Here is a 24,246-nt window from a genome sequence, read left to right on the forward strand (position 1 = left end):
ATTTGATTCAGCCATGAGGCAGTCTGCAACATCGGCTGCAGACTCACCCACCCCCACTGCTGCTGTTCCACCTCAGACACTTCACACCTCCTCTATTCACCCTGCTCACTCCCCCCCACCCCCAACTGCAGCATCCAATACACACTCAACACAAGGCTCCAGCCTGTCTCTCTCAACCACCCAGGTTAGGAGGGAACTGAGGAGGATTAATGGCAAGAAGGCAGCGGGTCCAGATGGCATCAGCTCGAGGGTCGTCAGGTCCTGCACGGACCAACTGTGTGGGGTGATGGAGCACCTCTTCAACCTGAGCCTGAGGTTGGGAAGAGTCCCACAGCTCTGGAAAACCTCCTGTGTTGTACCAGTGCCAAAGACTTCACGCCCCAAGGACCTCAACAGCTACAGGCCGGTGGCTCTGACATCCCACCTGATGAAGACCCTGGAGCGGTTGGTCCTGGCTCAGCTTCGGCGCCTAATAAGCTCATCACTGGACCCACTTCAGTTTGCCTACCAGCCTGGCATTGGAGCGGATGATGCCGTCATTCACCTCCTACATCGTTCCCTCGCTCACCTGGAGACCGCTGGAAGCACTGTGAGAATCATGTTCTTTGATTTCTCCAGTGCCTTCAACACCATTCTTCCCTCGGTTCTAAAGGACAAGCTGGTGAACTCTGGAGTGGACCATCACCTCACTACCTGGATCCTGGACTACCTCACCGACCGACCACAGTATGTGAGGACTCAGGGCTGTGTGTCGGACAGGGTCGTCTGCAGTACGGGGGCCCCACAGGGAACGGTTCTGGCTCCGTTCCTCTTCACCATCTACACTGCAGACTTCTCCCACAATTCCACCCAGTGCTTCCTGCAGAAGTTCTCTGATGACTCTGCAATAGTCGGCCTCATCACTGATGGGGACGACAAGGAGTACAGAGGTCTGACCCAAGACTTTGTGGACTGGTGCCAGCTGAACTACCTCCAGATCAACGCCAGTAAAACCAAGGAACTGGTGGTAGACTTCCGCAGGCACAAGCATTCTCCACTGCAACCACTGAACATCCAAGGTATGGACATTGAGGCTGTGGACAGCTACAGGTACCTTGGTGTTCATCTGAACAATAGACTGGACTGGACTCATAACTCAGACGCCCTCTACAGGAAAGGGCAGAGCAGGCTGTACCTGCTGCGGAGACTCAGGTCGTTTGGAGTGGAGGGCCCACTCCTGAAGACCTTCTATGACTCTGTTGTGGCTTCTGCTATCTTTTATGGTGTGGTCTGCTGGGGCGGCAGCATCTCTGCTGGGGACAGGAAGAGACTGAACAGGGTGATCCGAAGGGCCAGCTCTGTTCTAGGATGCCCTCTGGACCCAGTGGAGGTGGTGAGTGACAGGAGAACGGCGGCTAAGCTGTCATCCCTGTTGGACAACATCTCCCACCCCATGCAGCAGACTGTGACAGCACTGAGCAGCTCCTTCAGTGGGAGACTGCGGCACCCACGGTGTGGGACGGAGAGATTTCGCAGGTCTTTCCTCCCCACTGCTGTCAGACTCCATAATAAAGACTTTAACTGATCAAGCACACACATCCATACATATGCAATAATACTAAGTGCAATAATCCTTTCTGTCATCGTTGTATTTTTACTCAGTTGTATATAGTATTTGTATTTGTATTCTATTTTTATCTTATTGTATATTTATTTTATTTTATTCTACTGTATATAGTATTTTATTTTATTCTATTCTGTACAGTTGTGTACTGTATTTATTCTTATTGTATTCTAATTTTTGCCTCATAACTTTTGCACTGTCCACTTCCTGCTGTGACAAAACAAATTTCCCACGTGTGGGACTAATAAAGGTTATCTTATCTTATCTTATCTTTGCAACATTAAACTGCAGTGTGCCAAATAAAAAAGTCAAATACGTATTTTCCAGACCATAAAGTGCACGGGATTATAAGACACATTAAGCGAAACAAAGCAGTCAGATGAATCAAACTTTATTCAACTCATTCTTCTTGCTTCCTCCACTTCTGTACCATTGATTCATTAATGCTGTATTCTAGCACAGCTGCTCTATTTCCATGTTGTTGCAGTATATTAATGACTAACCTTCTATTGTGGATGGATTATCTCAGTTGTTGTCCTGACTGAAGTTTGGTCCGTTTATAGCATCCTGCCATGCGATTGCATTTGTCTCTTACCATCAGGAACCTTCACGTTAACGTTTATCGAGTGGAAAAGTGTTAGCGTTCATCCTCCAGCTTCACTGTTTATGTTATGCAAACATAGCTGTGTTGCTAGCGATCACGTAGCACATCATTATATACCACCTAGTCCAACTTCAGTAACCTTACAAACGTCACTGCTGTTTAGTTTCCTGTCTTCATTGATGTTGGAAGTGATAGCAGAGCTGTACATTTGAATTTTTTCAGAAATCTCTCAGTCAGAACATGCTTAGGTAACTAGCGAAACTAGCAAGCTAACTTCCGCTAACTTCCTGCTAACTTCTAACTCCATTAAATGTAATAAATTCTGTTTTCATGGATGCCTGGATGTTAAACTTCATAGTTACACCTGGTAAAGCAGCAATGCTGGTCATTTTATTAAAGATGAAAGAATTTAGACAATTTTTAACTCTCAGTGATGCTGCAGTGTTCGTTTGACTTTTGGACCTGAAGCGGATGGACCCAGATTACTCCCAGATTTACGAGCACCTTAGTCCGACAAATACGGCAATAACGACGGCCTGCTTGCATGTTCTACAAAAAAAAGTGCTTTGGTGGGTATCTGACGGACAAACACCAAACCAGTTCCACATCACTGAAGTGGCACCATTTTTACAAACCAATTCTGGTTCATCCGTTTCACTCAACAATCCGTTTTCTCCCTTCTCATTCTCCATTGCCGCCATGCGTTTTCGACCATGTGCGTATGAAAACAAAGGCACTGTGCATACGCGTTTTACCCATATTCTATCGCGATATTTCATTTTCTTATCGTTGCCTAACATTGTACCGGTGGCTGTAGCTCAGGTGGCAGAGCAGGTCAGCCACTAATCAGAAGGTCGGTGGTTCGATCCCAGGCTGCCTCCTGGCTGCATGCCAAATATCCTTGGGCAAGATACTAACCCCATGTTTACCTACTGGTGGTAGTCAGAGGGCCCGGTGGCGCCAGTGTCCGGCAGCCTCGCCTCTGTCAGTGGCGCACTGACAGCTGTGGCTACAACGTAGCTGCCATCACCAGTGTGTGAATGACTGAATGTAGTGTGAAGTGCTTTGGGGTCGTTAGGGACTAAAAAAGCGCTATACAAATGCAGGCCATTTACTATTTTATTACCGTGAACAGTATAATATGGCCCAGCCCTACACACTATAATATATGTGCTATTTTTAGAAACAACAGTGCAAAATATAGTAACTACAAATTAAATAAGGAGAGATCACTTGATGGAATTGAATATGATTTACTGAAATAGAGAAGTTAATGTATTTGGCGATTATACTCCAATGCTGCATCCACCTGAGGACCTGGACTTCGCAGGCTCCGAAAGCCGGGTGGACCAGAAATGAGCGACTGAAATTGGACGGTCTAGCCTTCAGAATTACATCACGAGCTCTCTCGGTGGAGTGAAACTCTGTCAAATGCTCCTAGCTATCTAAAATACGGGCCAATCTGGGTTACAGTTTTTCAATTTTGTTGTCCAGGTGGAAAATCGGGAGAAATTTGTGAGAATGGTGGCACTGAAATTCAGGATTGGCATGTATGTCTGTAAACCCAACGGGAACAATGCAGCAATTCACAACGCGAGTGATATAAGAGCCGGAAAGATAAAACCTGTCTAACCTAGTTGCATGGCATCTATCTTGAGCTATTCTGACCCAGGCTTACTGTCTACTCATGGGATTATTTCTTCTCCACATATCAATTAGGTCTATCTTAGTTAAAACATGAGACAAGACGTTGGAGGACTCGAAATGTGTTTCCTTGCCGGTTCTGTCCAGGGTATAATCAACACAGCAGTTCCAATCTCCACCCCAAATAATACATTCACTGGAATCTATAACACTTAAATTGTCTTCCAATATTTTAAATTGATATTTCAGTTCTGGACCATAATTTGATGAATACACATTAATAAATTGAATGACAACACCATGAATTTCTGCCTTTACTCGTAAAATCCTTCCATTAATATATTCTGCACTTGTCAAAATCTGGATGTCCAGAGTTGGTGAAAATAAAATTGATAGAAGGAAGAAAGAAGGAAGAAAAGCAGTGAAGAAGAAAAGGTATATAAGAAATACCGAGTGATGTCTGATCTTGCGATTAATATAAAGATTTCACATTTTCCTCAAATGACTTTTAACTGCTCTTTTCCCCCGTCCAAAATTAGTTACAAGTTTCCTTAAACAATATCGCTTCTTCTCATCCAGGAGATCCACACCAACAACTTTCTGTATTGTCTTCACAGACTGAATAAACTTGTCAACATAAAAGTCTGCTACCAAAACTGATCTCCCATATCGTCCAAGAAAGAGTTAATTTCTTCTACAAAGGTTTTGGTTTACATATTTTCAGTTTGGGAAAACGCTTTCCCCAACAGAGAAACAATCTGAATCCGATTCATAATTGTACTCTATGTTTGCCACACTGTTATCATGGCAACAAGCCTGCATCGTAGATTATCTCTGTACCTTTATGCCCAATCCAACCTGTTCAGCTTCTTCCACAGTCTCGCAATCATCTTTCAACCTTTCCTTATTATTACCACATTATAGCCACTGAAACGTGCCTGGTCTTTGCATCTGAACTACAACTAGGCTGAGGCAAACCCTCCAACACAGACCTACAAATGCCAGCTGACACACAGTTCGTGTCACCATTGGTGTCTGTTGTACCAGTGTCCAGCAGCGGCCCTAGACTCCACTTTCTCCACACCACACTCATCAACTGACTCAGGCTACATCAACACTAGCCCGGATAAATTTGAAAACTCTGTTTTTGTCTGAAAATGCTCCGTGTCCATCGTTTTCAGTCGTTTTCACAGCGTTGTGCGCCCACATTGAAACAGCCGAAAATGCTTACGCTCCAGTACTGCACATGCGTGAAACGCAAGATGATTCGACCTACCTCATTTCTGTCTGCCGTTTATTTACTTTCCAGCTCTCTGAAATGTCACGGCAAAATGTTGAGGAAAAGCATAGAGTTTTTTAAATGGACTAACAATGAGGTGGAGTTGTTGCTGCGAGTAACACAAAAGTACAAAGTTGTAAAAGCGAGTGAGAATTAAAGAATTTGAAGAAAAGCTATCTGGAGGATGTACAAACCGTTATTAATCTTTAATAGGGCTGTCAAAATTGAGAGCAAACAAAACAACTGCTGTATAATGCGCTCTGCCGTCTTAGTTTAATTGGTCACATGACTGCATCACATGACTAAAACGTGTAATCGTTTTCGAAAAGGCTTGCAGACGAATGGTAAAGGCTTGCAGATGTAAAAAAGCGGAAGCAATTTATTGCGATTGTGCAGCTTTCAGACTTGATGCTGGTAGCTAGAATTTGCAAAAGGACAGGCTGTAGCGCTAAGAGAATGTGATGCAAGATCTGTAACGCCTGCTTACGCGGTAGAACTTCATGGACTGGGATCAAAATGGGATTGACAAAAATGAAATTTAAATGATTTAGAGGCCACTAGTAAGCAAAATTACATGGACACGACTGCATGAAACAGAATACTTTGAACTTACATACAGATTGTAAAGGCTTGCAAATGTGAAAAGCCTAAAGGAAGCTCTTACAATTGCACATTACTGGGCTGAATGCTAGCAGCAAGAATTGCCAGGAGACTGGAAGAATGGAATGCAGACTCTGGTACTCCTGCTATTACATAAGAGAACTTCATAGACAGGACAGGGATTATTATGGAATTGAAGAAGATGCTGCCTAAAATCAAAATGATTGAAAGGCTAGCACGCAAAATGACATGGATGGAAGGAGTCTGAAGAGACTCTTTTCTTTTGCACCAGTCAATAAAAACAGAGGCCAACTTGAGAAGACAGCATTCCCAAGGTGGAAAGCCGACTGAACGAGATTTTAATCACAAAAACTTGTGATTAAAAAGGCAAACATATGCTTGTCACTTCTGTTTAGTTAAAACAAGGATAAAAGTATTTTGACAAGAATGTTTATGTGGGGTTTTTTTTACGTAGTTACACCATAAAAATAATTATTTTATTACACCAGTGTATCATAGTTGCTAGAACATTTCCTTATATCAGCAAGGTTCGACAAATATCCAAGGGAGAGCGTCAAAATTACTAAATGCACTTAGGCAACCGTGGCTCAGGGGGTTGGGAAGCGCATCTGTAACCAGAAGGTCACCGGTTCAATCCCCTGGTCGTTGTGTCCTTGGGCAAGACACTTTACCCTACTGCCTACTGGTGTTGGCCAAAGGGGCCGATGGCGCGATATGGAGAATGTGAATGCGACAGTGAATGAATAGTGGCATTGTAAAGCGCTTTGGGTGCCTTGAAAAGTGCTATATAAATCCAATCCAGCATACAATAGTTCCCATTGTTCACTTTTTGCCTAGCTAGCTTCAGTTCATAACATCTCTACCTGTCACGGGTTGCTGGGGCAAGCCGTGTATGAATTGTTAAAGGACCCAAGATGCAGACTGTTTCGGAAGTGAGCGAGCTTTATTAACATGAAGGTGAAACAAGCAGGAACGTGGTGGACAAAACCAAAACCTAAGAGTAACCTAAACTGGGAAAAGCTAAGCAAAAACAAACCTGAAACCTTGAGACATGAAACAGCGATGCGGGGAGACTGCACAGGAAGCTGGAGGAAGATACACAGAATGACGGAGGGGAACAACACAGACGAACCAGCAACGAGGACGAGGGAACACACACTATAAATACACACACCAGTAATCAGGGGATGGGAAACAGGAGGGAAACACACCTGGGAGACATCACAGCTGACGAGGCAGGGGAACTGGAACTGCAGATCAAGGAAAAGGTAAGAACAAAACAGATTGCCACTTAACTGTACAACTGCGAAATACAAAATACGAAATGTGCTTTGCTGATTTAGCAACGCACTTTGTTACCCTTATAAAATTTTAGCCCTAGCTAATTTATTCAGCAGCATCCACATTAAAAACAGTAAAGACCGTGGCATTTATTTCAATATTAGTGGCTGTTTGTACTTGTGACCAGAGTGTAAGTTGATGCTTACTTTAAGATTACTTTATACTAAATCTTCTTTATTAATGTGGGAGGTGGTAGCTACATTAGCCTGCTAAATAAAAGGTTGGATTAATTTTCTTGTTATTTTTGTTTAGTTTTGTATTTATTTATTTATTTTTCGGGGTAGAATTTTAATCTTGCTAGAAGACATCAATCCAACTCTGTGTTGTGAGTGGATCAATATCTGTACCACTGTAGAGGTAGATAAACATGGATGCCAAGTCATGCCTTCAGTCCAGTTTCTACAGTGTGTGTATGAAATAAGAAAAAAAGAAATATGATTGGTGTCTTTTTTGTTCTTTACTCAAAGTAAAAAGTAATAGCAAATGTTTCTTTGTATGCCTCTTTGTAGGCGTATTTCATTTTAAAGAGCAGTAAAAAAAAACAGCATTCTAGTTTACGTACATTTTCCATTTTTTTCAAAGGCAATTTATAAGCATGCTATTACTTTATGCATTTTTTTTCTTTCAAATTATGTTTCTGTTATTTGCGTTTGCTATTATACTCAACTCTTACATACACAAGCAACTTTAAACATATTCAAGTGGGCTAAATGGCTAGCTGTGATACTGTGTTTTTTAATATGAACTGTGTAACATTTTATTTCATTTATAAAAGCTTAGCAACAGTTTAACATGTAAGCTGGTCACTACCAAGTGACATTAGCAACTTTCTTAAGGAACTGACAGTGTCTAAGTGTAGATAAATAAAACAAAGGGTACATAAATATGAATATAGTTTCTGTTTTGTTTTATAGGGCCAAGGGCCAAGTATCATGATACTTTCAACAAAGATGTCATCCTTCTTCCACGGCCATCAAGCAGTGTTGTTGTCAAGCATCGCACAAAACAACATTTACATGAACAAGGGCATATATTGAATGGATTTGAATTCCAAAAATCCTGGGACCAGAAAACTGTCTCTGAACAAATAAGGGACACCTTTGGAGATAAACTTTCTATTGATGTAAGGTAGGTTGTGCTGGCAGTCGAAACCTAATGCGACACAGCTTTTGTCAGTAGTCTTTTCGATATCTAGGCATTTCAAAGCTTTACATAACGATTTAAGTCAGAGAACAGGTAGACATGAGTCAGTAAACTAAACTAAAAGAACCAAAGCAGTTATCCTTTCTTGAACACTCCATTTTTGGCATACTTTTTTGACATTTGTACAAAGTTTACTTCTCTTACTACTGGTTTAAGTCTGATTCAAAGAGGAAAACAAGATTAGCTCTAAAAAAGTTATTGGAACATTTTAAGTAAAAGTAATTGTGAGAAGGATCTATTAACTCTTGAAATTTCTCACCCTATGGTAGCTGGGATAGGCTCCAACCACCCCACCTCTGATAAGAATAAGCAGAAGAGGTTGGATCGATGGTATTTAATGTTCAAATTCAATATATGTGAATTATTATTATTTTATTTCTAAGGATGATATTACAAGCTACAGCAGTGAGGAAAACTGTGAAGAAAACCCTGTTTCATCAAGGCAGCTGCGCTCATCATCTTCAGACAGTTTTGCCAGTTCAACAGCTGTCTTCCAACCAATCTCTGCTCCTACGCAATCTCCTGCCTCATCAGTTGGTAATGGAACATTATTAACGGGAACTCCTGCCTTTTATAGTTACCTTATCCTCAGCGCTCCGTGTGTCTGTGGCCTAGACACAGCTGAAGCCTGATTACAGCGTCTGGGCACCGAGCAGCCTCGATAGCCTAGAAAGGTGCTAACCGCTAGGCTAACTAGCAACAAGATGCCTTCCCTCTCCACAGATGACTACCACAGCCTCCTGCAGAAGATTGCAGCACTGGAGACAAAAATTCATCGCTTAGAAGTAAACGTGGAGGTAAATGGACTGTGTGGAAATGAAACAACCTTGCCTTTGACTCAAAACAATGGCGATGAGCAAGCTAGCACACAGCTAAGGAGCACAGATAACATGACCAAGAAAGTAGACTTTGTGCACTATTATAAATCCTCAAGCGATAATCCCCCCTTGGACTGTCTTGGTGCAAAACCAAGACATAAATCATGTCTCCTGGAAGGGGGAGGACGTACCACAGGCAGGGCACAGCGAGCTGAAATCTCTGAAACCGACTGGCCTTCACTTCCTACGAGACAGAGAAGCTCTTCTACCCCTGTATACGAGAGGAAACAGGACTGGACAACCGTGAATAGGAAGGTTAACAACAAACCTTCAAAACAACTGAATGTGAAACTGCAGAACAGATTTGCTCCACTATCAAAGGACCCTGGATCTATATCGGACAACCATCCATCTAAAAGTAGCGAAGTAAGGCCTGAAAATCCACGGGGAAAGCTAAAGGCTAGGCCTGAAACGCTGATTGTGGGTGACTCTGCTGTAAAGGATGTACAAAGCATGTGCGGTAAGAACACTAAAGTCCTCTGCTTTCCTAACGATATGGTCAACATCCTGAAGGAGAGAATTCTTCAAATTGCAGATGAATATCCAACTGTGACAAACATTGTCCTGCATACAGGGTCAAACGATGTGTCCAAACAACAATCGGAGGTTCTGAAACGGGACTTTATTTGATTATTAAACACTGTAAACTCTCTGAATGCAGCTGTATTCATCAGTGGGCCTGTACCGCCGGTCAGAGGAGGAGACGAGAGATTCAGCAGGCTGTTTACACTGAATAAATGGCTTATATCAGCATGTGCTGACCACTCAGTGCATTTTATCAACAACTTTAATATTTTTTGGGAACGCAGGCATCTGTTTAAAGCAAATGGATTTAATTTTAACAAGTCAGGGGTGAAACTGTTCACCTCCAACTTGTTTTATTCCATACGTCATCCATCTGTGCTTGGAGCCAAGGCTGAGATAAACGAGGAGTTATCTCATAAAGAAGAACAAACAGTACTCCAAGAACAGACAAAGCCCAGCAGAAACCTTGAGGAGGAGCTCCATCTGCCCCCACCCGGGAAGAGCCTCAGAAAGGAGAGACATCTGAGGCAAGAAGAGGCAAGAAGAGGGGTCCCTATTTGCCTCCAACTCTCTCAACAACACCAACGACCAGGACCAGGATCTTCCCCAGTCCCCCAAACCCCTGACAGGCCATCACCCCCATCACCCTCCTCCCCCTCCCTTTCTCCCTCCTCCCCACACCTGAAATTCACTGAAGAGATGATGGAGCGGGTCAATGCTGGGCTCAGATCTACCCCCCGGCCCAATCCCTCTTTGTCCCCCATAAACCCCCCACCAAAGCAGCCAAAGGTTCGCCACCGAGCCCCACCCTCAACAGAGCAATCGAAGTCACATTGCCCAGCCTCGCCCCCCTTAGTTCCTCCTTACCACCTTCATGCTTTGTCTCCGCAGTCTGATGTGTGATGTGTGGAGGGTCCGGGCTGCGAGGATTATGGCAGTGTTGACTTTTCCCAGGAGAAGCTGGGACCCTGTTTACTAGAAGGTTTTAAATTTCTGTACTTTTAGGTGACAGAAGGAGACATGTGGCCTGGTCAAAACACAGAGAGCTGCACTCTAAAAGATCTTTAAACATAGTAAACATACCTTGTGTGCCACAGACTGCTCCCAAACACGAGGGGACAAGTAATGCCTCTAAAACAATTAAGTTGGCTTTATTAAACATTAGATCTTTAGCTGGAAAAACATTTTTAATTAATGATTTAATCACTGAGCACAGCCTTGATTTTATGTTTTTAACTGAAACTTGGTTGGACCAAAATAACAGTGGAGCTGTTCTCATCGAGACGACCCCTCCTAACTACAGTTTTATCAGTGAGGCCAGGGTGAGCAGGAGAGGAGGAGGGGTTGCTGTCTTATTTAATGAATCATTTCAATGTAAGCAGCTATCTCCTGGAAGTTTTCAGTCTTTTGAATATGTGGCTTTACAGCTGAAGGCCCCATCCAAAGTTGTGTTTCTTAATGTTTACAGGCCTCCCAAATACTGCACAGACTTTTTTAATGACCTCAGTGAACTGCTGTCTGTGATCTGTGTTGATTTCGACTGTGTAATTATTGTTGGGGATTTTAACATCCATGTGGACAACCCTCAGGACAAAGGGACTAAAGACCTGAGTAACACTCTGGGCAACTTTGGGCTGACTCAGCATGTAACAGAGGCCACACATAATAGAGGACACACTCTCGACCTACTGATCTCCAAAAGCCTGAGCATTTCAAACATTACTGTGTCTGATGTGGGCTTATCTGATCATTACTGTGTTTTCTTTGAAAGTAAAATCTCAGCCCACACAAATATATCAACAGCAGTGATCACAAAACGGTGTATAACTGAAGACAGTAGTGAGATCTTTAACCAGGTCTTCCCATTAACACCTGACCTGTCCAAAGGTTCAGTCAATGAGCTCGTCAATAGCTTTAATGCAAAAATGTTAAATGTAATGGACACTATTGCCCCCATTAAGGTGAAGGTTATCTCTGGAAGGAAAAAGTCTCCATGGAGAAACTCCACACTAGTGAAAAATGAAAAAAGAGAGTGTAGGAAAGCTGAGCGCAGATGGAGAAAAACAAACCTCCAGGTTCATTATGACATCTATAAAGAGAAACTTCACAATTACAATTTACAACTGAGGAGTGCAAAAAGGTCCTACTTCTCTGACATCATCACTAAAAACAGCCATAATGCTCGGGTCTTATTTTCTACAGTTGACAGGCTAACAAACCCTCCTGTGCCAGTGGCAGCTGAACTTCATTCAACCATGGCCTGCAATGACTTTGCCAAATTCTTCACAGACAAAATCCAAAAGATTAGACAAGCAGTTGGAACATCAACAGCAGATCCAGGATATGTACTGTGTCCACCGAAAAGCTGTTTAAACACCATCAAACAGTTTCACCCGATTAACAGCAAAGACCTGGAGGACATCTTAGGTCAACTGAACTCCTCCTCTTGCTGTTTAGATGTCCTGCCAACAAGTTTTTTCAAAAAGGTCTCAAAGACTTTAGAGTCAGACCTGTTACGGATCGCCAACTTTTCCTTAATGTCAGGTGTGTTTCCAGAACCACTAAAAACTGCTGTAATCAAACCTATACTGAAAAAGGACAATCTTGACAAGACACAAATGAAAAACTACAGGCCGATCTCAAATCTCCCATTTTTAAGTAAGATCATTGAAAAAGCAGTTTCTCAACAGCTCAATTACTTCTTAAAACAGAATAACTGCTACGATGCCTTCCAGTCAGGTTTTAGACAGAACCACAGCACTGAAACCACTCTGACAAAAGTGTTTAATGACATATGTCTGAACACAGACAGTGGAAAAATGTCAGTCCTAGTTTTACTGGATCTCAGTGCAGCATTTGATACAGTTGACCACAACATATTACTCAAACGACTGGAGAACTGGGCAGGTCTTTCAGGAACTGTACTAAACTGGTTCAAAAGATACTTAGAAAACAGGAAATACTTTGTATCAATAGGTAACTTCACATCCGAGCAGACAAGTATCACATGTGGAGTTCCCCAAGGTTCCATCTTGGGACCCCCTCTGTTTAACATTTACATGCTCCCACTGGCACAGATTATAAAGAACAACAAAATAAACTACCACAGCTATGCAGATGACACACAAATATATATCACAATGTCACCAGGAGACCGAGGCCCTGTACAGGCTCTTGGTAAATGCATTGAGGAAATTAATGACTGGTTGTGCCACAATTTTCTCCAACTAAACAAAAACAAAACTGAAGTAATAGTCTTTGGCGCCAAAGAAAAACGATTACAGGTCACCAGAGAACTTCAATCTATACATCTAAAAACCACAAACCAGGCGAGAAATTTGGGTGTAGTGATGGATGCAGACCTAAACTTAGAAAAACACATTAAGACAATAACAAAATCAGCTTACTATCACCTCAAGAATATTTCAAGGATAAAAGATCTGATGTCTCAACAGGACCTGGAAAAACTAGTCCATGCATTCATTTTTAGTAGGCTTGATTACTGTAACAGCATCTTTACAGGTCTACCTAAAAAATCAGTCAGACAACTACAGCTCATTCAGAACTCTGCTGCTCGAGTCCTCACTAAGACCAAAAAAGTGGACCACATCAGTCCAGCCCTGAGGTCTTTACACTGGCTGCCTGTCCGTCAGAGGATAGACTTTAAAGTTCTGATGCTGGCCTATAAAGCTCTGAATGGTTTAGGACCAAAATACATCAGTGACCTCCTGACCCAGTATGAACCTTCCAGATCCCTCAGGTCATCTGGATCCGGTCTTTTATCAGTTTCCAGAGTCAGAACCAGACACGGAGAAGCTGCATTCAGCTTTTATGCTCCTTATATCTGGAACAAACTCCCAGAAAGCCTCAGATCAGCTGAAACACTCAGTTTATTTAAATCCAGGTTGAAGACTCACCTATTCTCAGCTGCATTTGAATAAAGCACCAAATCCACACTTTTAAGCTTAAATTTCAAAACTTACACTAACTACTGATCTTATCTATTTCTGATTTTATCTGTTTTGATTTTATATACTGTTTTGTTTGTTTGTTAAGCTTAAATTTCAAAACTTACATTAACTACTGATTTTATCTACTGTTCTGATTTTATCTGTTTTGATTTTATATACTGTTTTGTTTGTTTGTTTGTTTGTTTGTTTGTTTGTTTGTTTGTTTGTTTGTTTGTTTGTTAAGTGGGTTTAGAGCTCTGGGTAGCTCCCCAGCTGGGTCTAGACTGGGTCTAGAGAGTATTTTAAATTCAGGGAATTTAAAATAGAAAGTAGCTCGTCCACAGAAGGACTGGTAGCTCCCCTTACGATAAGGGTTCAGATCGCGCGAACAGGTGTGGGATTGGAGCTCTGGGTAGCTCCCCAACTGGGTCTAGACTGGGTCTAGAGAGTATTTTAAATTCAGGGAATTTAAAATAGAAAGTAGCTCGTCCACAGAAGGACTGGTAGCTCCCCTTATGATAAGGGTTCAGATCGCGCGAACAGGTGTGGAATTAGAGCTCTGGGTAGCTCCCCAACTGGGTCTAGACTGGGTCTAGATAGTATTTTAAATTCAGGGAATTTAAAATAGAAAGTAGCTCGTCCACAGAAGGACTAGTAGCTCCCCTTACGATAAGGGTTCAGATCGCGCAAACAGGTGTGAAATGTGTGTGTTTAGTTAGTTTGTTTGTTTGCTTGTTTTAATTAATTTTAAATCATGCTTTTTATTTGTTTTTGTTTCTAATGTCTCTGTAAAGCACTTTGAATCACCTTGTTGTTGAATTGTGCTATACAAATAAATTTGCCTTGCCTTGCCTTGCCTTGCCCCATGAAAGTAGTATCTTACACAAATACAGCAGCACTTCAACAAACATTTCCTTCAGCCAGTTACCAGTGTCTTCATTGGAAATCTACCCTTCCACTAGTCAGCCTTCTACCTCATCTGCATCTTTAAGTGATCCAGTTCTGGTCCTGACGTGCCAAAATACCTCAAGCTCACCCTACCAGACCAGGAATACAGAGAATCATTGTTCAGCATTACCCTCTACATCAACACAGTCAATCTGTAAACTACGATAACTACCTTTCAATCATGACTCCACTATCTGACAAGTCTTCTGGTGATGAGGAACTTAACCAGGCTATATTAGCAAGCTTGCAGAGCGAAAGGTTAGTTTCAAATACAGTAGCCAATTAAACACACCATATTTGTTGCAATCCAATTCTGTAAACAGTGTTGTGAAGGAGTGTAATACATCCTCAGATATTAATATGCATATATGATATTTATATTTGCTGTTAACAAAACCGTTTTTGAATAATGTCTACAGAGTCAAATTATAATGCTGTAATCCTGGCAAATTTTATTTTATTTGAAATAGGCAGCAAATTTTTAACAGAGCCAATCTGACAATGAAATTTACTTATTGTGCATTGAAACTCAAAAATATCATATGTTTCTTTGCTCTACTGCTTTCTAGCTCTCCAAAACATATAAACAATATAAAAAGCCACTGAGCAATATACTCCTTTGTACATTTTGCTTATGATTATGATAATTTCCTTTAGGGATTAATAAAGTATGCTGATTCTGATTTTGACAAAACTTTGTATGTCCTTGTAGCCCTTGTATGTGAATGTTTTTACTGATGTTCTTTTCAATATTTTTTCTTTTTTTTTTTCTTTTCTTTTTTAATCCTACAAGACTTCAAGTTGTTTGGTATCAGCAAAAGATATTTTGGAGGAACTTTCTGCAAAAATAAACCAACAGAAGAAATGCAAGTTCAACATTAATAGATCAACAGTCCTGGATGGAGCAATTAGAGGTTTTAAACGAGCGACATATGATCCATGCCACACAATTTCTGTCAGATTTTCTGACGATATGGGAGTACCTGAAGAGGCTGTTGACTTGAGTGGACCAAGAAGAGAATTTCTAAGACTTCTGATCAAAACTTTGCCCCTGTCTCCAATGTTTGAGGGTGAAGAAGGCAAAATGAACTTGGCGCTTGATAGTGCTGGTATGTATTGATTTTAGGCTGATATCCCTGGAGTAATGCAATAAAAAAAATAATTTTTATGAAGTTCTTGTCAAGCGCTTTCATGCATCTATTGACATGTAATGTTTTTCATTATTTCTAGCCATGAGGGAGGACAGGTACTTCATTGCAGGCAGAGCCATTGCAGTAAGCCTTGTACATGGTGGTCGACCAGCAGGCTTTCTGTCCTCAACACTCTTCTCTTGCCTTGTTGATGGCCCAGATTTGGCTAAACAAGTTTTTTAAAAGATGTTGCCAATAGTGACCTGCGTGAAAAAAAAATAATTAAAAGGGTAAAACTGATTTGTCAGTTGTTGGATAATGTTTTAGTATTGTGTGCATTTCGTTCTACTCCATGTATTAATTGGGGCCCATTAATTTTAAATGTTTTAATTTTTTTTATTTGAAGGTTAAAGAGTGTAAATCCTTTTAAGATCTGATAGTAGCAACTGAGCCACTTCAGGAATACTTAGCCAATGCTGGCTGCCTGAGGCCACTGCGGAGATCAAGACAGAATGCAGAAGCTGGGGACAATTCTTGCCTTCGCCACTGGAGCCAACACTGTTCCACCAATTGGCTTCTCTCCACAACCGTCCATTGAATTTCTTCACCAAGAGCCTGATGCACAAACCATGTTTAAACTACCCATTGCAAACACGTGCACTTACCACTTCATACCTCTTACAAAGACTTTCAGGAGAATATGGACTTTGCATTAGGTAATACACATGGTTTTGGAATAGCTTAATTCCTGGTTAGGTTAGTATGCTAATCTGAGCTTTGCACTCAGTTAAATTAACGAGTGTCAATCATTAAGTAATTCTAAGGGGGGGTTGGTTTGAATATCATTGCATTTTCTTTCCCAGACATCAAACAAAAACTGTTCCACCTAAAACACCAACTAACACACTTGAGACCAAGCTGAATTTACTTTATGTTGCCATATTTCATATTTCACCCACCTATTTTTGATTGGAGGCTCTGTTTTTGCATTGACCTTTTAACAAATGTTCATTTGCTTCAAGTCTTTTTGCTTGTCAGGGTACCTTTCTACAAGTATACAATAGTTATAAGGACTAACATAATTAAATTCAGTTTTTTTTTTCATTGCATTAATTTATGTGCATTGTGATTATTTTTGTTTTCTAGCTTTGTACTTGTTTGTTGCTTTTATTCTCTGGTGTTCTTCAATATTGTTTATCTGACACTTCTATTCTATTTGATCAGTGATCCATGTTTGATGTATTTACTGACTGTATTAATGTTAATGTTATCAGTTTGAGTCATCTTGTTCCAAGACAATACATCTGGTGATTGTGATTACCAAAAACCTCAATAGAAAGTGGTTGTACAAATTTATTTTTTCTTTTAACAAGGTGTTTTAAAACAAAACATGGTTGTAAAATCTCAACACACTCACATAATACAACTCATAAATTCTTTAAAATTGTATACAAACTGTCAACATGCATGTAAAGGTTGATAGTAGGATTCTTGATATTTAAAGCTGTGACTAAACTTCTAATAATACTGAACTAACAACAGTCTTGGCACTGTATTCTTTTTAAGCTGCACAACCACAATTACAGTAAATGAAATTTTTCCAGAGGCCTTATTGATATTTTAGGATTGTCTCTCAAGAAAACGAACGAGGTTGCAAAATAAATTTATATCGTTATTGCCATCATCTTCAAATGGATCAAAGGTCGAATGGATCAAAGTTGAAGTGTAGCCATCATGGTGTCACTGATATTTCCATCAGTGACACCATGATGTTAATTGATGGAACAACGACATTATTGTTTGTCTCCAGCTCTGGCAGTGGTCTGCATTCATCAATACCAAAGTCATTTTCACAAATACAATTCATATTTGGGTTATGTATTCCTGCATTGTTGATAATGCCCCTTTGCCACAGCTGAAGAGGGGTTTGCCCTCCTTGTGTTGAAAGTCTATGGTTATTCCACTGGTTCTGAAATTCTGTGGCAGCTCTTTGAATATGTGGCAAATATATATAATGAAGACAAAATAAATGGACCTCATTAAGTGAATCTAATACACCATGCTCCTCCATAAAATTGAAAAGATTAACAAAATGATATGAGACCACTCGATTTAATTCTGCCCATAATCGCTCAATTCTTTGATTATGCACAGACCTGCCAGTGATAACACTATGCCTGTTCAGTCCTTGCCTGTAAAGCATGAAACGGGCAACACCAGTGTTTTCTAGTCCATGATCACATCTCACTCTGGATGGCATTCCAAAGTTCTGAACACCAACCATGAAGAGTGACAAAACACTTGATGCCCTGTTGTTATCTAAACACGCAAGGTAGATGATGGTTCTACTGAAACCATCCACACAGCCATGGAACACCATCCTCCATCTCACAAGTTTGTGGTTTCCATCTATATGCCTATAGAAAAATGAAACAAGTATAAGTTATGTATGGGGAAACTATGACATGGTCAAGGATATGCACAAGTTTGAGTAAATAAAACAATGAGTTATTTTGCTTTAGATATTCCATTTCGCTATAGAATTAGAATCAGGACTGTTTTTCTGTTAGAATTTTCTCACCATAACTGATTGGGGCAAAGGAACACTGTACAGTCATCGACGTATTGCATTGCGTCTTCTGAGGGAACATCCAAAGGGGTCAATTTCTTGTAGACTTTGTCTTACATGCCACCTTTGAATGCGTAACCCACGTGACCTCAAGCTGCCATGCACATATCGTTCACCTGCATTTGTGGTATACTGAAGAATTTCCCTAACAACCCTGTTCAGGTTTTCATTGGATAATGTTGCATAAGTCGGTGGCTCAATGCCAAGCTCCTCTCTGTGCCTGTACAGAGTACGGGAGCTAACCCCTAAGCATGTTGCAATGCTTTGCCAGTTCATTCCAAGAGATACTAAATGAGATATTTGCTCTCTTGAAATGCTGTATCGCGGTCGACCTTGAGAGCAAGTCATGAGAGGTGGAGGTAGCAAGACAAGTCTGTTCTCAGATGTAGTTCCTTGTCTTGTTTCATAAGCAGTCAGTAAAAAATTTAGCCATCCATTTAAGGACTGTAATGTATTCACTGCTTCTCTGTTTCTTGCATCGTCAACAAATCTTGAGATGGACAAAATTCCAGATAAGGTTTGAATGTGATCACCAAGTTCTCTATGGAGCCTCTGACGAACAAAAGAATCTGTAGCTTCTCTTTGAATTTGTTCCAAACATTCTAATACATTATTTAAAAAAGTTCTAATGTCATTTTCATTACTACTTACTCGACAAATTAACTGCAATACTAGCAAAGAAAGCAGGATGACTTTGAACAGCTTCATTGCTTGGTTCTTCTGGTTTAGGTCTGGGTATGTCAAGTAAGTTCTCCAAGTGTATTACATTTCCTGGTTTAAGAATGACTTCCTGCTTAAAGGATGAACTCCCTGTTATAGGAAATGCAGATGTGAATGTCAGAGTGTATGTATGCAAGGGTAAAGGATAAACACTGGGATTGTGTGTATATATATATATATATATATATATATATATATATATATATATATATATATATATATATATATATGACTAGAAAGGGCTGCACCTGCAAGGAGAATAAATATATGTCACCATAAAAATATGTAGCATTAAGAAAAATAGAATACGTGTGTGAAAGGAAGATTAATGGATGTATGTGAGAGTGAATATACATGGATATGAAATAAGAATATATGTATGTGAGAGTGACAATACATGTGCCTGAAAGAAGAATATATGTATGTGAGAGTGAAAGAATGAATTTTGGCTTGACACAGACTCAGAGACGCGGACTAAACACAGAGACCTTACTACACTAAAGGGGATACACAAGCAGGGATGACACCAAACAGAGGGAACACAACAAAACCCTGGGAAACCCAAAACAACAGTCACAATACATAAAACTACCAAAAGTAAAAGTACACAACCAAAAACACTGGGTAACAGACCAAGAACCATGACACTACCACTTCGAAGCTAAAATGCAAAAGCTTGGGCTATATGGATAAGGGACAAATTGGATAATCTGCAAATACAATAAGGCCATGTCCACATAAAAGCACAAGTTTTGCTATGTTTATTGTCCCGTAAGTATATCAATTTACCTTTGGGAATGTTCCCCATGGAATCATATCAAAGATAGTTTTTCTTAATACTAAACCACTTGCAAAGCATTTTTGTCCCTATTAATAATTTAGTCCAAAAAACATGGCGGAAAAGATCCAGATCTACAAATTCCTATTTGGGGAAGTGCAACTTATATTCTGCAAGATGTGCGCTCATACATTTGTATATACCTGCTCCTAGAAACTTAAAAAGAGAAAACAACCCCAAACTATGACAGTAATAATTGTCACACATCACCCCACATGCTTGCAGCAGTGATATAAACAGCACCAGAAGCCCCAGGTTTAAGATTAACATGTTATGAGAAGGGAACTTTATAGCTTTAATTCCAGATTGACTAATAGGGAAAAAGAAATAAGAATTGAGTATTATATTAATAGGCTGAGATTCAGTTTTACTTTGAAAACATCACATGTCATGTCAAAGGCTCTGATCAGTGCGAAACTTATGGATCAAATCTGTTTCTCACATCCCACTCACATAGCACCCCTGGCTTTCTCACAAAGGCACTTTCATTTTCATTTGCACACTTCTTAAAGCAGAAAGACAGTCTGAAGCTCTCTGAAGCAGTCTACACTACACTGCCCAAGCCAATGATTGTAGAATGATGAGATCCTTGTCTCAGCACTCCCTGTCAAATAGATCAAACAAATAAATATTCTCATTTTAGACCTTTCTTTTCACTCTACCCACTCTGCCATCAGTCGGCCCTAGGTCCTTCAGCCTGTAACATTTGAGATAATAAGCTTCATCGCTGGTATGGTTCCTGTGATCATGACAACAGTAATACCAGTGGTAATATGGTTTTATGGGGTCTCTCATCCTGCCATCTGCTCAACTCTCCTGCACATCTCTGGCTGCTCAGGACCTGATCTGAACTCCCTGTGCCATCTGGCCTCTCCTGCTTAATCCCTCCCTTATTCCTTTTCCCTGTCGTTCCCTGTTAACCCCACAACATCTCTCCATTAATATTGTGTGTGTGTGTGCGCGGGCACCCTTAAAATACAGTAATATACAATCAGTGCATCAACTCAAATCAAATGCTCACCACATGACACTTTGCTTCTTTAACTTGTAGTAGATAACCAGTGCAGGGATCAGTTCAGTTGCTCCCTTTAGCAGTCACCATAGCATCCTCCTCTGTCACATCAATGCTCTGCTTGTCTTTCTTCACTACATCCATGAATATTCTCTGTCATCTACCTCTTTTCCTCCTGAGGTAGTTATATTTTCAACACTTTGTCCAACATATCCATTATCCCTCCATGGCATACTTCCAAACCATCTCAGCCTTGCTTCACTAATTTTATCTCCAAACAGAGCTCTCTCTGTTATAGTTATTTCTAAGATCTTTGTGAGGGCAACAGATCTTAAAAATGAATCAGTTTCCTTAAGGGTTTACCCAACTTTTGGGGTTGGGGTGTGGGATGGGAATAGAGAACAAAATACACATACAGACTAGGGCTGGGCGATATGGCCTAAAATATATCGCGGTATACTTTGAAGCATGTGCGGTAACGATATATATCGCGATATATTCTTTTCTTCTGTATTTTTGCACTAAAAAGGTGCATTTAAAATCCTTTAATTTTCTCAAAAATCTACAGTGTGCCTTATGATCTGGTGAGCCATATGTATGAATTCTGGTTGTGCTTACTGACCTCGAAGCAATTTCATGTGGAACACGGCACTCAAAAATCTGTCAAAAATGTTTTAGTACGACTTTGGTAAACTACAAAGCCACACCGCTTGATGAATTGTTGCATGGATTGGATGGATTAAGCCTACCGTAGTCAGGAGCCTCACGGAGTAATCTGGGTCCAAAACTCCGTTCGGTTCAGGTCCCAAAGTCAAACAAACACTGGGGCATCACTAAGCGTTAAAAACTGTCTAAATTCTTTCATCTTTAATAAAATGGTCAGCGTTGCAGCTTTACCAGGTGTAACAATTAAGTTTAACATCCAGGCATCCATGAAAACCGAGCAGAGTTAGATGTTAGCAGGAAGTTAGCTCGCTAGTTTCCACCTAAACATGATATAGCATGTTCTGACAGAGGTTTCTGGGAAAAAAATAAAACATACAGCTCTGCTATCACTTCCAACATAAATGAAGACAGAAAACTAAACAGCAGTGACATTTGTAGGGTTACTGAAGTTGGACTAGCTGGTATATAATGATATGCTTATGTGATCGCTAGCGGCACAGCTATGTTAGCATAACATAAACAGTGAAGCTGGAGGATGAACGCAAACTTTTTTTCCATTCGATAAAACTTAACGTGAGGGTCTGATGGTTAGGGACAAATGCAATCACATGGCAGGATGCTGTAAACAGACCAAATTTCAGTCAGGACAACAACTGAGATAATCCATCCACAATACAAGGTTAGGCATTAGTATACTGCAACAACATGGGAACAGAGCAGCTGCGAGAGAATTCAACAGTAATGAATCAATAGTACGGAAGTGGAGGAAGCGCAGTTTTTGGCTTTCCTCGTTTTCTAAAACATGCTTTTGTCAGAGGTTGTGTGTGGAGGCGTGGAAGAGATGACCCAAACGCTGGACTCACGGTGCAGAAATGAAGAGGATTTATTGGAGGGTGAATGAACTAAACAGGAACGATGGAGTGACTGGCTGGCTGAAAGACTGGAAGAATGGCTGGCTGACTAACTGAACATACAGACGGAGGGACGACATGAACATCAACATCAATGACACGACAGAGAACTGGTGAAACCGAGGAACTTAAATACACAGGTTGAATGATGACAATGATTGGAAACAGGTGAGTACAGGGCTGAACATAATCTGACTAATGACACGGGAGACAAGCTGACACGGGAAAAAACAGGAAGTGAGAACATTAATGTGGCGAAATAAACTGAACATGAACAAACTGAAATCACTGGGTCAACGACCCAGGAACCCTGACAGTACCCCCCCTTCAAAGGCCGGCACCCGACGGCCAAACGAAAAAGAACCAGAACAGGGCGGGCGGAGGGGGCCCAGGATGGAGGGACGGAGTCCACACAGAGACAGTTCAGGAGGGCGGCCACGTGGCCCGAGGCCGAGACGAGATAGTTCAGGGGGCCGACCGTGCGGACGGCAACGGCGGCGACGTGGACACAGTTCGGGAGGCCGACCGTGCGGAAGGCAACGGCGATGACTACAGCGCTGGTCCGGGGTCCGGCCGTGCGGAAGGCAACGGCGGCCACTCAGGCGAAGGAGACGACAGAGCAGTTCAGGGGGCCGACCGCGCGGAAGGCAACGGCGGCCACTCAGGCGAAGGAGACGACAGAGCAGTTCAGAGGGCCGACCGCGCGGAAGGCAGCGGCGGCAGCGAAGGAGACGACAGAGCAGTTCAGGGGGCCGACAGCGCGGAAGGCAGCGGCGGCTCTCCAGTGAAAGGCGTGCTGGCCATGGCCCGGTGGGCACAGGACCAGACGAGGCAGGACCAGGCGAAGACGGGGCCGGACCAGGCGAAGCACAGGCTGGGGCCAGACCAGGCGAAGCACAGGCTGGAGCTGCAGCAGGCGAAACAAAAGCCAGAGTCGAGGCTGGGCCAGACGAGGACGAAGACTCTGAGGCTGGGCCAGACGAGGACGAAGACGAAGGCTCTGAGGCTGGGCCAGACGAGGACGAAGGCTCTGAGGCTGGAGCCAGACCAGGCGGAGCAGAAGCAGAGGCCGACGCCAGACCGGGCGACGTTGAAGGCGATGCAGAGGCCGGACCGGGCGTGGGTGCAGCTGATGCAGAGGCCGGACCGGGCGTGGGTGCAGCCGAGGCAGAGGCCGGACCAGGCGAAGTTGAAGCCTCTGGCTGGAGACAGGCTGGGCCAGCGGGTGCGGAAACCCCTGGCTGAGGAGCGGCCGGGCCAGCGGGTGCGGAAACCCCTGGCTGAGGAGCGGCCGGGCCAGCGGGTGCGGAAACCCCTGGCTGAGAAGCAGGAGAGCTCACAGCTGGCTCTGGGTGCTGTGGCTGCAGGTCCGGGAACTGAACAGGATGGTAGACGGGCGACTGGGCTACGGACTGGACAGGGGCAGACTGGACTACAGGTGAGTGGACAGGGGCAGACTGGACTACAGGTGAGTGGACAGGAGCAGACTGGGCTACAGGTGAGTGGACAGGAGCAGACTGGGCTACAGGTGAGTGGACAGGAGCAGACTGAGCTACAGGTGAGTGGACAGGAGCAGACTGAGCTACAGACTGAGCTAGTGACGGGGATAAAATTACGGCTTGGGCTAGTAAGGCCGGTGCCTGGGCAGGGGACAGTTCAGCTAATCTAACTAGGGATAGTGCGAGGGCGTGAAAGGCTGGGTCAGGAGGTGGATGAAGTGGTGACGTAGCAGGTGAACCGGTTA

At 42.2% G+C, this 24,246-nt stretch overlaps 1 protein-coding gene across 1 annotated transcript in view; it reads right to left on the bottom strand.

Annotated features, from left to right (window-relative positions):
• Positions 1-24,246, bottom strand: part of ntm (neurotrimin) — a 483,521-nt gene that overhangs the window by 304,348 nt on the left and 154,927 nt on the right. The window lies entirely within an intron of this gene.

Source organism: Rhamphochromis sp. 'chilingali' (assembly GCF_963969265.1).
Source record: "Rhamphochromis sp. 'chilingali' genome assembly, chromosome: 19".
Classification (NCBI taxonomy): Eukaryota; Metazoa; Chordata; class Actinopteri; order Cichliformes; family Cichlidae; genus Rhamphochromis; species Rhamphochromis sp. 'chilingali'.